The sequence below is a fragment of the Setaria italica genome, chromosome IX (genome assembly GCF_000263155.2).
Source record: "Setaria italica strain Yugu1 chromosome IX, Setaria_italica_v2.0, whole genome shotgun sequence".
NCBI lineage: Eukaryota > Viridiplantae > Streptophyta > Magnoliopsida > Poales > Poaceae > Setaria > Setaria italica.
In genome coordinates, this window is record NC_028458.1 from 43,671,082 (window position 1) to 43,685,852 (window position 14,771).

At 46.3% G+C, this 14,771-nt stretch overlaps 2 pseudogenes; one reads left to right on the top strand and one right to left on the bottom strand.

The window, feature by feature from the left end:
• The first annotated feature begins 4,339 nt into the window (after positions 1-4,339).
• On the top strand, positions 4,340-7,376 carry LOC101767986 (annotated as a pseudogene).
• Positions 7,377-12,639: 5,263 nt separating this feature from the next.
• LOC101768387 lies at positions 12,640-14,260 on the bottom strand (annotated as a pseudogene).
• Between the last annotated feature and the right edge of the window lie 511 nt (positions 14,261-14,771).

Sequence of the window (14,771 nt, forward strand, 5' to 3'; positions counted from 1 at the left end):
GGTATATTGAGCATGCTCTTTCCTTCATCCATGAAAGTGCCCACCAACTGTTCGATCAAGATGCTGAACCATGGTCTAGAGAAGAATGTACGTGGAAACTGCAATAGCCTTTCAAAGCTTTCTTTCTCTATATTCAAAGGTGAGCATCCGCAGACTTGGAGGGCTGATTGTCTCAATTACTTCCATGTTTACAATATCAACAAATGCATGTGGATGATTGCAGGTTTGTGGCGGCTATGCGTATAGAGGGCAAGGCAAAAGATTAGTTGCATAGGAGTTGGGTTCTTGGAGCCAGTTTATGGATGCTGTGGAGGAGAAATTTGACAAAGATAGCCATTGCCAAGCAACAATTGAACTATCGTAGTTGAGGCAAAGGGGATAAATGAAGGAACATCAGCTCAAGCTGATCAAATCATGTCCAAAACTCCAGTGAATGTTGCTGATGTGGTCTGGGATGATGAGGTACAAGATATGCTCAACCAGCATGGTTTACTGAAACAGTTAGCTCTTGACGGAGATTACTGTGTTGGTGAGGAGAGGAAGCTAACTTCTGCGTCGAAAACCAATGACTTGCTCACTCATGTCAATGACCCTGTTCTCTTGAAGCTTGGCTTGGATTCTGTGACATACTCGACGTATTGTCTCTTGAGGATAGGGTGGCTGCACAGGTGCCTATCCAAGCTTTAGTATTGTGGGATGATGCTTTACAGGGGGACTTGATGAACTGCCTTGCGATGATACTATTTGGGATGAGGATATACAGTCTGACCTAGATTCACATTGTGATTTATTGGAGCAGCTAGCCATGGGCAATGAGAACATGGACAAGGACATTTTAGTTGGGCTTGAACAGCTGTACGGACCATCAAAAAAAGGTGCACAACAAGAGGGTAGCAGTATATCTCTCTTGCCACACAACAAATGGTGAGGTGGTGGCACGCTGTCATCATTAGCAACATGGATGAGGTGGTGGCGTGGTGGGCCCTTGACTACCATCGGCCGTGTTTGAGGTGAGGGTTGGCAAAGAGCACGTAGGTCTTAGGAGTAATAACAGGAAATGACAAGCTCTCGCAAAGAGTTGCGAACACTATTATTGGAGATCTGAGGACGATGGCCGGACGTAACCATGCATGAGATCCCACAGTTGGAAAACAAGTACGATGTGATCTAATAATACACTCGAGTCTTGTAGTGCATGTTTCATATTATATAGATGGATATTACTAACTTCATATTTATTTATATTTTTTTCGGAGGTAAAGAAAGACATGGTTAATATCTTAGTATTCATATACATATATGATATGAATGAATGTTTATCAAATATGGCATGAGTCGACTTGAACACAAACATTAAATAAAATAAAGAGTAAATTTTACCAACAGTCCTTAACCTTGTCCCGAGTTCTCATCCCGGTCCGGTACTCTTAAAATGCACATAACAATCGTTAAACTTGTCCCAGGCTCTCATCTTAATCCTAATACTCACGAAATGCACATAACAGCCCTAAACTTGTCCTGAGCTTTCATCCAAGTCCATAAAGTTGTTTCGAGCTCTCATCCAAGTCGAGCTCTTATCCACTAAAACTTTAAGTTAGATTTGAACTTTTTCAAATCCTCATGAATTATTTATCAATTTTGAATGGGATTCGAATTTGGTTTCAATTTCTCATGAATTTTGGTCCGATTTTTAGTGGGATTTGAACTTTTAGGATTTGATTCAAACTTGGTTTCAATTTCTCATGAATTTTGGATTGATTTTTAGTGGAATTTGAACTTTTAGGATTTAAATCCCACTCAAATTGATCCAAAGTTCATCAATATTTGGAACCAAGTTTGAATCCCATTAATAATTGATCAAAAATTCATGAGGATTTTAAAACAAGTTCAAATCCTACTCAAAGTTTTAGTGGACGAGAGCTCAGGACAAGTTTATGGATCTCGATGAGAACTCGGGACAAATTTAGGTACTGTTATGTGCATTTTGAGAGTATCAGGATCGGGATGAGTGCTTGGGACAAGTTGAAGGACCAGGATGAGAGTTCGAGACAAGTTTAAGGACTGTCATAGGGAATTTTGAGAGTACCGGGACTGGGATGATAACTCAGAATAAGTTTAAGAACCGCTAGTGAAATTTACTCTAAAAGAAACAAGCATATACTACTATACCACATACACGTGCTCTAATCATTTGGTCACTCCACAAGTCCAAATTCAAACTAGATTGTACTTAAATAAGCAAAAGATAAATTTCATCGAGTTGAATAGATTATAATCATTTGGTCACTCCACAAGTCCAAATTCAAACTAGATTGTACTTAAATAAGCAAAAGATAAATTTAATCGAGTTGAATAGATTATAAGTAGCTAATAGTTGATGTCTTAGGAAGCCTCAACTATGTGTGGCATTCTAACATATTGCATAGAAAAAAATAGTCTTAGGAAGACATAGCAATATGTATGAACCAACTATATACTGTGACATTTTGTGTTTTACTCCCTTCATTCAAACTTATTTAGTTTTAAAAAAATTATAGAAAAATATATAAACACCTACAGCATAAAATTAAGGAAATATATTTTGATAATGTAGTCATTTGGTATGGTAGATGTTAATATATTTTTCTAAAATTTCATCAATTTTAGAGAAGTTTGACATAGGACAAAACCACAGTGAAGTTTAATTTAGGATGAAAGGAGTAGTTAAGTTGAAGTTGTCAAAAAACCACTAAAATTTAAACCACTTATATTTTCTACCAAACTAAAAACCATAATAAATGTTTCTCAAACCCCAATTTTTTCTCATATTCCAAACGTGTATAAACACTAGTTACCTGAAACATAACCATTTGTATTCCAAACATTTATTTTTAATTTATTAAATATTTTTGTGAATTAGCAATTTAACATAGTTATTTATTTGAACGTATAATATTTTTTGTAAAAGAAAATATAAACTCTACTTCATTCACCCTCTTGGGCTGTTGGGCCTTAAGTTGGGCCTGCATGTCAGGCTTAATGGATATCCAATCTAACTACATAGATATGACATCTTACTGCTGGATGTAAAAGCACTTTTACTTTATTAATAAAGTCTAACCCTTTTTCTCAAAAAAAACTTTACTACCCGGATTATCCAATCCTAATTCAATATAGGATAGACACTACCCTTCCAATATCCGCATCTGACAAAACTATCTGAATTTGTATCAATATCTACTCCCTTTATTTTTTTACATGTCACGTTTGCTTTATCCTAAGTCAAACTTGGTAGTATAGGTCAAATTTGAATAAATTTGACTTAGAACATAGCAAATGTGACATGTAAAAAAAGAGAATAAAAGACGGCTATGAATCAACTATCAAACTGACTTCGATCCATCGGATGGTCGGAAAATGTCTGCACCGTTTGCATTCATAGTGACCGTGAGGAGAGCTACATATTGCTTTCTTCAGTTCCAACCACTTGCGCTCGTTGTCTTGTTTCAGTTGCGAACAATAGCAAACAAGCATGTACGTTGAAGCGCAATGACAACTCTCCTACTTGACAGGATTCCTTACCTCAAGTTACAGAACTCCTTTGCTTCATAAGCCCATCGGGGATGAAAGCTTTGCGACTTGAACTAGTCCCAGGTGACAGCTTGTTCTGAAATCGTAGATCGTTGGCTTACTGACTAGTCACTAGTCTGCTGAAGTGCTACACGGGGACTCTGGGAATGTAGAGCCATTTCTGACCAACTGCAACTTGACGCTTACCTTTGCTACATACTAGGATGGATCAAAGTCGGATTGATACTGGGCCAACTACTACATCTGCAACTGCAAGGAACAGGTTGCCACAGATTGTATCGGAAGAATGATCATAACAATCATGCACCGTCGTTTTGCCTAAACAATAGCCAATAGTTTTGACTGCTGCTTGTTTAGATTGAACCAGCCTTTTTCTTTCTTTGAGAAGTGAATTGGCCAAAATAGGGACAAATAACATTCATCTGCCTATAACTAGGTACTCCTCCACTAAAGATGTCTATGGCACAGCACAACCATCATCCCCTGCTCTCATTGCTTCCTTCACCCTGCTTCGTTGGATAATTCTGAATAATGGTACTAGCGATGTGTCATATGCCTTCCGTTTGGCCGCATGCTGATCAAAAACGGCTCGTGAAAAAGAAAAACAGACGCCAACCAACACCTGCCGTTTCTGCCTAGGCATGTCCGTCTGACGACGAGGCGCCACCTACTTAAACCACAGACGGCCGCAGTGAGATTCTCACTCACCGGTCACAGATCACAGCAGTCAACATGGACAGGCCCTTCCCTCTGCTCGCTCTGCTTCCCATCCTCCTCTGCATCAGCCTCAGCTCCGCCGGCTCCGGTTCCTGCGAACCGGTCACCGCCGGCACCCCCGACGGATCGGAGCTGTGGGGGTACGTCGAAGTCCGGCCAAGTAACCCTCTCGTCGCCGTGCCAAAGTCTAATTCTGTGCATTTTCTGATTCGAGGCTACGTTCTGAGATATCATCGTTGGTTGCGTTGTTGCAGAGGCTCACCTGTTCTGGTGGTACTACAAGAGCCCGCAAAGGACGTCGACGCCGGGGAAGCCATGGCCGACCGTCCTCTGGCTGCAGGGTGGCCCGGTACGCGCTGCCACTCCCCCGTGCTACAATTTGCGCTTGCTCCTCTTTAAAGGTGTCAGGAACATCAGAACACATGACCTGAGCGTTGTCATCGAGCCGTCGTCTTGTTGGCCTCGCAGGGCGCGTCGGGCGTCGGGTTCGGCAACTTCCAGGAGATCGGGCCGCTGGACGTCAACCTGCAGCCGCGCAACTCCACGTGGCTGCAGAAGGCCGACCTCATCTTCGTGGTCAGGCAGCGATCCAAGATAGCTCCATTTCTCTATTCTTCCATCCGTGTTCTGAGTCTTTCCTGATGTCTCGACGGCACAGGACAACCCGGTCGGCGTCGGGTACAGCTACGTGGAGGACGACAGCCTGCTGGTGACAACCGACTGGCAGCAGGCGGCGGACGCCACCACGCTGCTCAAGGCGCTGGTCAAGGAGGTGCCCACGCTGCAGAGCAGCCCGCTGTTCCTGGTCGCGGAATCCTACGGCGGCAAGTACGCCGCCACGCTCGGCGCCTCCGTCGCCAGGGCCGTCCGCGCCGGCGAGCTCAACATCACGCTCGGAGGTAAAATATTCCGATATGATCGTGACTCCATGAACCAATCAGCGTCGAGAAGCTTTGGTATCGTCAATTGTGTGCTGTGCACTGACATTGTCGTGTCTTCTCTGGCAGGTGTCGCGCTCGGGGATAGCTGGATCTCGCCGGAGGATTTCACGGTGAGAAGCCATTTTTCTTGAATCTTTTAGCGCACAAAAGAATGGTCAGTTAAAAGTTAGCCTTGGATTCTGCAGCTCTCCTACACGCCGCTGCTCCTGAGCGTGTCGAGGCTCGACGACAACGCCGGCGACGAAGCCAGCAAGTAAGCACACGTCGCAAGCGGGCCAATACAACCTGCATTTCTCTTTGCAATCACTCATGAGCGCACGCGAACTGTAATCTCAGGATGGCGGAGACGGTGAAGGAGCAGATCGCGTCAGGCAATTTCACCGACGCTGAGGGTTCGTGGAACGATCTGCTGCATTTCATAGGCACCTGGAGCGGCCACGTCGTAAGTGCTGACAGTTGACTTCGTACTCGTGACATCTATTTGGTCATGCCATGTTTAAAGAGCCTGCGGAGCGTGCTTACACAGTACCGTCATCACACAACAGGCACACAGCTTAATGAATCTTCTGTATTCTCCATCAGAAAAGGGAGTTCCCCTTTTCACTCGCTGTCTCTCTTTTCAGGACGTGTACAATTTTCTTGATGGCAGCTTGGACTCCGCATCGGCGAACGCACCAAGCACCGTGCAGGCCATGACGAAGTACACGAGGTATCTCAGCGGCAAGGATTCCGACTCCAACACCATCGCCGGCATCATGAACGGAGTCATCAAGGAGAAGCTCAAGATCATCCCCAAGGACCTCGAGTGAGCATCGATCGCTTTCGCACCACAGTCGCTTTCCTGCATTACGTTTCCTTATCAGTGTTGTGATGCTTGAATTCCAATTGCAGGTGGGAGGAGTTGAACCAGGACGTTTATAATGCGCTGGCCAATGATATTATGAAGCCAAGAATTGATGAGGTGAGCGAGCTACGACGGTTCTACATGAATGAACACGTTTTTAATTAATTTTGAAAAAGTTTCAGCAAGTAGCAGATGATGACTTTGAGTTTTCGATTACAGATTGATGAGCTACTGTCTTATGGTGTCAATGTTACTGTGTACAATGGCCAGGTCAGTACTGCTCTACCATTGAATGTCTCATTCTTGAATTCTCCAATAAACATTACATCATGAAAGTAAAGGAGATAACGTGTCAAGATAAATGAATTTATACGATATCGATTAAATATTACTGGCTTAGTTTAATCTAATTGAGGCGTATTGCTGTTGATAAAATGGAGTATCCAGATTTATCCAAGGAAACTGGATAAGCAACTGAGCAAATAAGTACATACCAAGAAAATGTGAACCTTGATTGTTAAGTTTATTCTAAGACGGTACACATGAACAACGTGCCTCAATCAAAGATTGGGTGATCCTTCCATGTAATATTCATAGTAGTTACAGTGCTCAGGATTTAAAATACTATTTTTAGTACTAAACTTGATTTATATTTTTCTCAATCCAAAGCTCGACATAATTTGCTCGACCATAGGCGCAGAAGCATGGGTTCAGAAACTCAAGTAAGTCTCAGCTCTTTCTCCCCACTACTGATTAATCAACAGGGTTCAGAATGTATAATATAACTGCATGACTAAATGCTCCATTTGGGGATGTACTAATCTCAGATGGGATGGGATCAAGACCTTCGTCAGCCTGCCGAGGCAGTCTCTGCACTGTGCCCCCAGCAAAGGCATCAAGGGCTTTGTCAGGTCCTACAAGAACCTGCAGTTCTACTGGATTCTTGGAGCTGGGCATTATGTAAGTCCAAATCTTTATTGGTAGCATATCGCGCGCCTAGAACATGGGAAGCTCTTAAAAGCTGATTTGTTGGTCTGCTCTTTCGCTTGTAGGTACCTGTGGACCAGCCTTGTATCGCTCTGAGCATGATCGGCAACATAACCCAGTCTCCAGCAAGTTAGCAAATTATTTGTGACGTCATATTTGCTAAGATTTGCAGTGTGTCAGTTTATGTTTCATTTTAGAATATATACGAACCTAAAACTATGTGTTAAGTGGACTGAAATCGCTACAGTTGTGCGAGATGTATTAAAGTGGCCAGATATGCCAACCTTTCTAACATATTATATTTTTGAGTTAATTTCTTCATTGGTCCCTACTGAATTTTCATTTAAGTTCACAACATCCCAAATTCTGTATTGGACAACATATCCTGGATTTTAAGGTAGATCCAATCATCCAAATAGTCTGACTGCCTATGTTGCATTTCCACCGTGGTGACCACGCACATGACTTATTAGGGGGTTCTAAATTTTCGAACGTAGATTTTTGTTTGAAGAAATAGTCTATATAACTTCGGAAAACATAAGAAAAATATTCAAATGCCTAACTCTTGTAATAGATTAGGATGCAATGAATTCAAACAAAATATCCCAACCTCAAGAAACAAGTTCTAGTACATTCAAATAAACAACCAATAGTTGTTTTCCACAAAAATAAATAAAATAAGCAACCAATAACATTAAAAGAATGTATGGGCTCTAAAACAAAATTAATTGTAATCTGTCTATATCTTATATATTATTGCCATCGTTATATGCGGGTTACTAGACAAGTTACGTTAGTACTCCCTCCGTTTCAAATTGTAAATCGTTTTGACTTTTCTAGATGTATAGTTTTTATTATGCATTTAGATATAGTGTATGTTTAGATGCATAATAATATCTATGAATCTAGAAAAACTAAAACAGCCTATAATTTGGACGGAGGGAACATAATCTAACAAATTAACCTGTGGATGTCCCCATATGTCACCGGTATGGCTAACAATTGTCGTGGTGGAGAAAAAACGTCCTAAAACGGTGCGCGGATGTCATTGAACATCGAATAAAAAGGACGCAAGCTCGAGCCAAATTTAAAGATATACTATACTTTGTGCGCTGGAGTGGTCTGGGCCGGCCCGGTCGGATCCGCTCGAGGAGTTCCGGGTTCTTGGGGGCACGGCAAAGCGTATCCGCCAAGCGTTTGCATGCAGAGACTGGTCAATGCAAGAGTGATAATGCGTATTGTTTAGTGTTTATCTTTCACGCGTTCTTATTCTACTACTAGTGTCCGGCCATCTTGCAACAGATCAGAATGTGACGCACTAGTATGAATAGAGAATAAGCCTAGCGTTCAAGCCCAAGCGAGTTCTTTGATATGATCAGCGGCGCGGTCACTATGCCTAAAACCAAAGACCGAATATGAACACCAGCTCAGCTCCATGCACAGTTGACTTTCTCACTTTCAAATAAAAGACCTTATCTCTAAAGATAATGGAGTAGTATTTTATACAGATTCAGGCCGCCAGTGTAGCGTAGTACCCTATGTCATGTTTGGAGGATTGTATTACGCCCTGCGCTCGGGTGTTTAGGGTTCGTATGGTGGGATTGGATGTCTCCGTAGAGGTACCCCTACCTCCCCTTATATACTCCGAGGGGTAGGGTTACATGGCAAGTCCTCTAGTCGGTTACCATAGATGGGATCTAGTCGGATACAACACGTGAGGAGCCCTAGCCGGACTCTATTTTCTGCCTTCTTCATCAAGTCGAGTCGGCCCATTAGTGGTCGGTTGGGCCCTCCATGAGGGTACCCAGGTATCCATAACTGTCAAGCCCCCGAGCTGTGTGGAGTTGAGTGGCAGCCCAGCGCGAATGCTGAGTTGGATAAGCTTTGCCCGAGTGTTTTCGTCGTCTGGTTGCCGAGAGGCTGCGCAATTCTAAAAAAAAATCCTTGATATTGTAATCTTTGTCTTTAGAAACACCCTAGGCGCACGTCGAGTGATATCCCGTGTCTAGCCACCGAGCCTAGGAGGTCGACAGAATTGCAGGAAGCACACCAAATGATCTCCCGCGCCCAGCCCCCGAGCTGGGAGGTCAGCCAAGTGGTAGGAAGCACGCGGAGTCGTCTCCCCCCCTAAGCCTGAGAAGTCAGCTGAGCGGCAAAAGGACGTCGAGTCATCTATGGTGCCCAACCCCCAAGCCTGGGAGTCGGCCGAGTCGCGGAAGTACACCGAGTCGCCTTTCGCCCCAGGCTAGAGAGGTTGGCCGAGCAGCAGGAGGCACGCCGAGTCGTTTGTAGCGCCCAGCCCCCGAGCTTAGGAGTCAACCGAGTTGCGGAAGTACGCTGAGTCACCTTCCGCCCCGAGCCAGAGAGGTCAGCCGAGCAGCAGGAGGCACGCCGAGTCATCTGTGGTGCCCAGCCACTGAGCCTGGGAGCCGGCCAAGTCGCGGAAGGACGCCGAGTCGCCTCCGCCCAAGCCAGAAAGGTCAGCCGAGCAGCAAGAGGCACGCCGAGTCATCTGTGGTGCCCAGCCCTTGAGCTGGGAGCCAGCCGAGTCACAGAAGCACGCCGAGTCACCTCCCGCCCCAAGCTAGAGAGGTCGGTCGAGCGACAGGAGGCATGTCGAGTTGTCTATGGCGCCTAGCTTCTGAGCTTGGGAGCCGGCTAAGCCGCCGAAGCATGCTGAGTCACCTCCCGCATCTGGCCCCCGAGTCTAGAGGTCTACTGAATGGTAGGAGGCACGCCGACTAGTTTCTGAGCTATAAAAGGACAATATAAAGATTATGTAGTATAATGTAGACTATTTAATAATTGAATAACTCGAGTTTTATTCGGCGTAGAAGTAAATTCTTGCGCGTCCTGCTGGTAATTTTCCCGAGTAGTTAGCATGTTACGTTTAAGCACCTGACCTTGCTGGGGTGTTGCCAAGAGCGGGCTCGAGCGGGTTTAGCAGGAAGCGACACATGAGGGCCAGGCTTCACGGATTAAGGCGTGTGCTACCCGAATACTTTAGCAACCGTTAAGAGAGACGAACAAGCCGCAAAGTAGTCGGAACTGTGCGGAAAAGCGAGAGCGTGCGCTGGACGCTCGTAGGGCGCATGTCCAACTGCCCGTGTAGTGGATGGACCAAGCTGTATAAGCAGTAGGGTGTGACTAGAGTGGTCAGCGGAAGTCATGGAGGCATGGAGAAGCTGAGGCGTATGGAGGTATACGGAAGCCGTAATAATATTTAATTGGAAATATATATCTTAGCTTGATTCGTGACCAAGTCGATGAGTCAGCGTCGTGGTCGAGCTAGCAGTAGTTGGTGAACAGTTGTTGACGAAGCTGATGTCGAGTCCGGGTGATTGAAGTGGTCGGCGGTTCTGTACGTATGGGCAGCAGTATGATGGTGCCGCAAATACGATGGTATGACGTCACTGTTGACGCACATGACTGCCATCGTGTGCTGCCGACCTTGTACAAGTCAAAGGATGTGCACCTGATCCGTAATGTACTCCTCACATATTAAGGAAATAATAAAAAAGAATAATATTTGTTAGCTGCCGTAAACAACAAAGTAGATCGGAATAGAATAGATTAAATAATGATTCGGAAGGGAGAATTGTTCTCTTGTTTTATGCATGGCTGGAGTGCCAACCGCCAAGGCGCCGCTCCCTGAGTCCACGTAGATGTACAGCCGCAAATACATGTTGCCATGTTCAAAGTCCATATGCCATCGGGGCCGACGCCATTGGGCAGGGAGTCGCCATACTCCATCGTAAAGGAGTCAGCGTGTGTGCTCGTAGTTGTAGAACACGAAGACGCCGCATCATCGGGTTTGGATCGGAAAACAAAACCAATGTGTGATTAGAAAACTGAACAGCATATTGATCTACTCGTGAGATTACCAATTTCTTCGACGAGTACTGCCATCAAGCTCGCTAGGAGGATCCGGCTATCACCCCTACCTGGCGTGCTAACTGTTGGATTTAGTGAACGGCAGTCCACCTAGGGTACCCAGATGGTTGCACTGTCAGATTTAGTGAACGGCAGTCCACCTAGGGGTACCTAGATGGTTGATTTGTAGGTAGAGAGGATCGTAAGACCATGAACTTGATGGTAACGCAAGACACAGAACACAGAAATTTATACAGGTTCGGGCTGCCAGTGTAGCGTAATACCTGCGTCCTGTTTGGATGATTGTATTGCGCTCTACGCTCGGGTGTTTAGGGTTCATATGGTGGGATTGGATGTCCCCCTAGGGGTATCCCTACCTCCCCTTATATACTCTGAGGGGTAGGGTTACATGGCAAGTCCCCTAGTCGGTTACTATGGATGGGATCTAGTTGAATTACAACATGTGGGGAGCCCTAGCCGGACTCTATCTTCTTCCTTTTTCATCAAATCAGGCCGGCATCGGCTGGGCCCTCCATGAGGGTACCCAGGTATCCATAACTGTCACGTACAAAAAGACTTGCAGAAAAATTAGTAGCATAAAATATATAGAAAGCCTGTAATCCAAAATGTGAGTGCAAAGAATTTTGGTAACAATTTTAGAGAACAAAGTTTTGTAAAAGAATTTTGAAACAAAATTTCAGAGAAAATTTTCAAACACAAAATTGAAAATAGAAAAAAAACTTCAAATTCAAAAAGATTGTAAACACAAAACTTTCATGGAAAACACGAAAAATTATATGAACAAAATTTATACAACAACTTTAAGAAGAAAAAATATCCAGAAACAATTTTTCTAAAAAATGAAAGCAAATCCGGTCAACTGTAGATTTAGCTTCGTGATAAAGAGCCTGTTTGGTTGCATTCTTATTTTTACCTAGCTGAAATCATGGCAAACCAAAATATCCAACACCTAGTACTACATCACCCACATCTACCACTATAACAAATTCAATAAAAAGTCATGATGATTGAATATTGAAAAAGTAAAGTTCAACAAAATCAAAATTTGTACAACTTATTTAATAAAGAAATATAATGAGGACACATGGTAAGTAAGCACTCTCTCTGTCCCAAATTGCAGGTTGTTTTAATGTTTCTAGATTTATAGTTATTGCTATACACTTAGATATATATTATGTCTAGATAAATAATAAAATTTATAAATATAGAAATGTCAAAACGACCTACAATTTGTGATGGAGGAAAGTAACATATACACAGCTGTCACTTCTAAACAATAAATCGTGTACATTCTACAAAATTAACCCATCTATTTTATTATTTTCTAATAATATTATTATCCCATACAAGAGCATGGGTTGATAGACAATACACTACACTAGTGACTCAACTTTATGGCAGTTCGAACTACAAGAAATTACTGTGTGATCTTTGTTTTTGTTTTTTGAAGCGGCCGACAGCATTACACTATCCGGCATATATTGATATAGTACGAGATCTGAACTGTACAAAGGGGGCAAAACAAAGGGACAGCAAGTATAGAGGAAAAAACTCAGCGCCTAGGAACTATAGTCCAGGAAGGCAGGAACAACATCCCTAAGCTTCTTAGCGCAGGCCAAGAGGCAATGGCCTTTTAAATCTTAGTCATTACTGTGCTGCCAAACAACCATGCATAAACTTGCATAATTACACGAGGTTGCTATCACCATACTTGGCCATGGAGCTTCTGCTGGTGCAAGACGCCGCGGCGGCCTCGTTGCGCTCTTCCTCCTCCATGGTGTCCGACATGCTCTTCCCCCTCGTCTCCGGCAAGCAAGCAGCAAAGAGACCGGCGCAGCCGATGGCGAGCCCGAACACGCCAAAGGACCAGATCATACCCCTCTCCCGGCCCAGCGCGACGAGCACGGGCGCCGCCACTCCGCCCAGAACCACTGCCGCACCAGCCCCACCGCCGAGTTGCGCACGGACGTGATCGGGAACAGCTCGATGGAGTAGATCAGGATGAGATCGTACGCCGTGCACGTCGCGAAGAAGGACACAAGCTCGGCGGCCATCCGCGCCGCCCCCGCGCCACGCGGGACGGCGACGCACGCGAGGCTGAACGCCCCCGCCGCCGCGGCGAGCGCGACCAGGGAGACGCGCCGGCGGGCCCTGGCGGCGAGGAGCCACGAGAGGGCAGCCGACGGAACCTCGGCCAGCGCGTTGTACGTGGTGCTCAGGTAAAGGTTGGAGCCCAAGCTGCCGACGCCGAGCGGCAAGCCGAAGTAGACCATGCCCACGCCGAAGCCGGCGACCATGATCGCCGCCAGCCTCCGGATCGCCCATGACCGCTCCGCCACCATCCGCAGCGTGGAGAACACGCCCCCACCACTCGCCGCGGCTTCCTCGTCCGTGGCGCACGCGTGGTGCAGCATAGAGAAGCTCGCCGTGGCCGCGCTGCTGCCGCCGTTGAGCGAGGCGATCCGCTGCAGAGTCTCGACGGCCTCCTGCGTCCGGCTGCGCACCAGCAGCCACCGCGGCCGCGCGGCGACTCCTGAGCTAGGAAGTAGAGCAAGACGGCGTAGCAGAGGCAGGGCACGGACACCCAAAAGTACATGCTCCGCCAGGACGCCTCGCGCAACGCGAAGGCGAGCGCCGGGAGGGACAAGAACCCGACGGTGTAGCAGAAGAACGCCGCCACGCTCACCGTGTTGCGTCACCTCTTCCCGACGAGCTCCGTTGAGAGGACCAGGGTGCAGGTGCCCACGATCGACCTGGCGAACCCCGAGACGAACCGTAAAGCGGCGTACGCCCAGACGTTCGGCGCGAAGGCGGTGAGCACGCCGGCGATGGACATGGACGCCAGGGACACGAGGAGCATCTTCTTGCGGCCGAGGAGGGAGTCCGCGAGCGTCGTGAGCAGGAAGCCGCCGGCGAGGCAGCCGGCGAAGAACGATGACGCCGGGAGGGAGACGAGCGCCGGGCCGGCGCACTGGAGTGCCCACTCGGACACCACCGATGTCTTTGTCGGCCGGTCCCACGCCCACATGCCGCGCGGGAGTGCGCACGGCGTGGCCACTGCCGCCGTCGTGCAGGACGAGTTACCGGCGGAGCCGACGCAGTGCCACAGCGGCTCGGCGTCCGTGAACACGGAGATGAACACCTGCTGCGCGTCGAAAGCCCAGGCGAAGACGACGAAGACGGCCTTGAGCAGCTGCATGGCGCCGGTGTCGCCGATTTACGTCTCGATCATGTCGTCGATTGAAGGTGTCTTCACCGGCTTGGCCTTGTGGCTTGTCAGGAAAGGGGCGGTGCCCGTGTCCTCCATTGACACAGTTGCAGGTGCGCGTGCTGCTTGAGTGCGTCTGTCTTTGTTCGCCGGCGAGACCATGCTGGAAGCAGTATTTATGCCCTGATTTCCCTCATCTGGGGATTTGGTTTGCAAATGTAAAAAGCTTACAACGTGATTCTCCTAAAGGCAAAATTAAAGCTTATACGCGTGTGATTAGGTAGGAAGCTGGATCGGAAGAACGTTCTGTTATGTCATGAATTTCTGTTGGTGTTGATTCTGAATCATCCCATGCGCATCAGAACTTGATTGCTGAAACATACACTCTCTCTTTTTACGAGCATGGCATACCCATGCGACATATTAAATTACAAGTCGATCTCTTTATATTGACTTTCTATATAGTTAAATTGCAGTCCACATTTCAGTGATTCGCAATATAAAGTCGATCTGTTTTCGTGATTCGCTTATAATCCTTTTCAGAAAGTTGAAATGTTTGTCGCGTGTTGGCTGCTGCTCATATGGAACTCCAGCATGTTTTTAAAGGGCT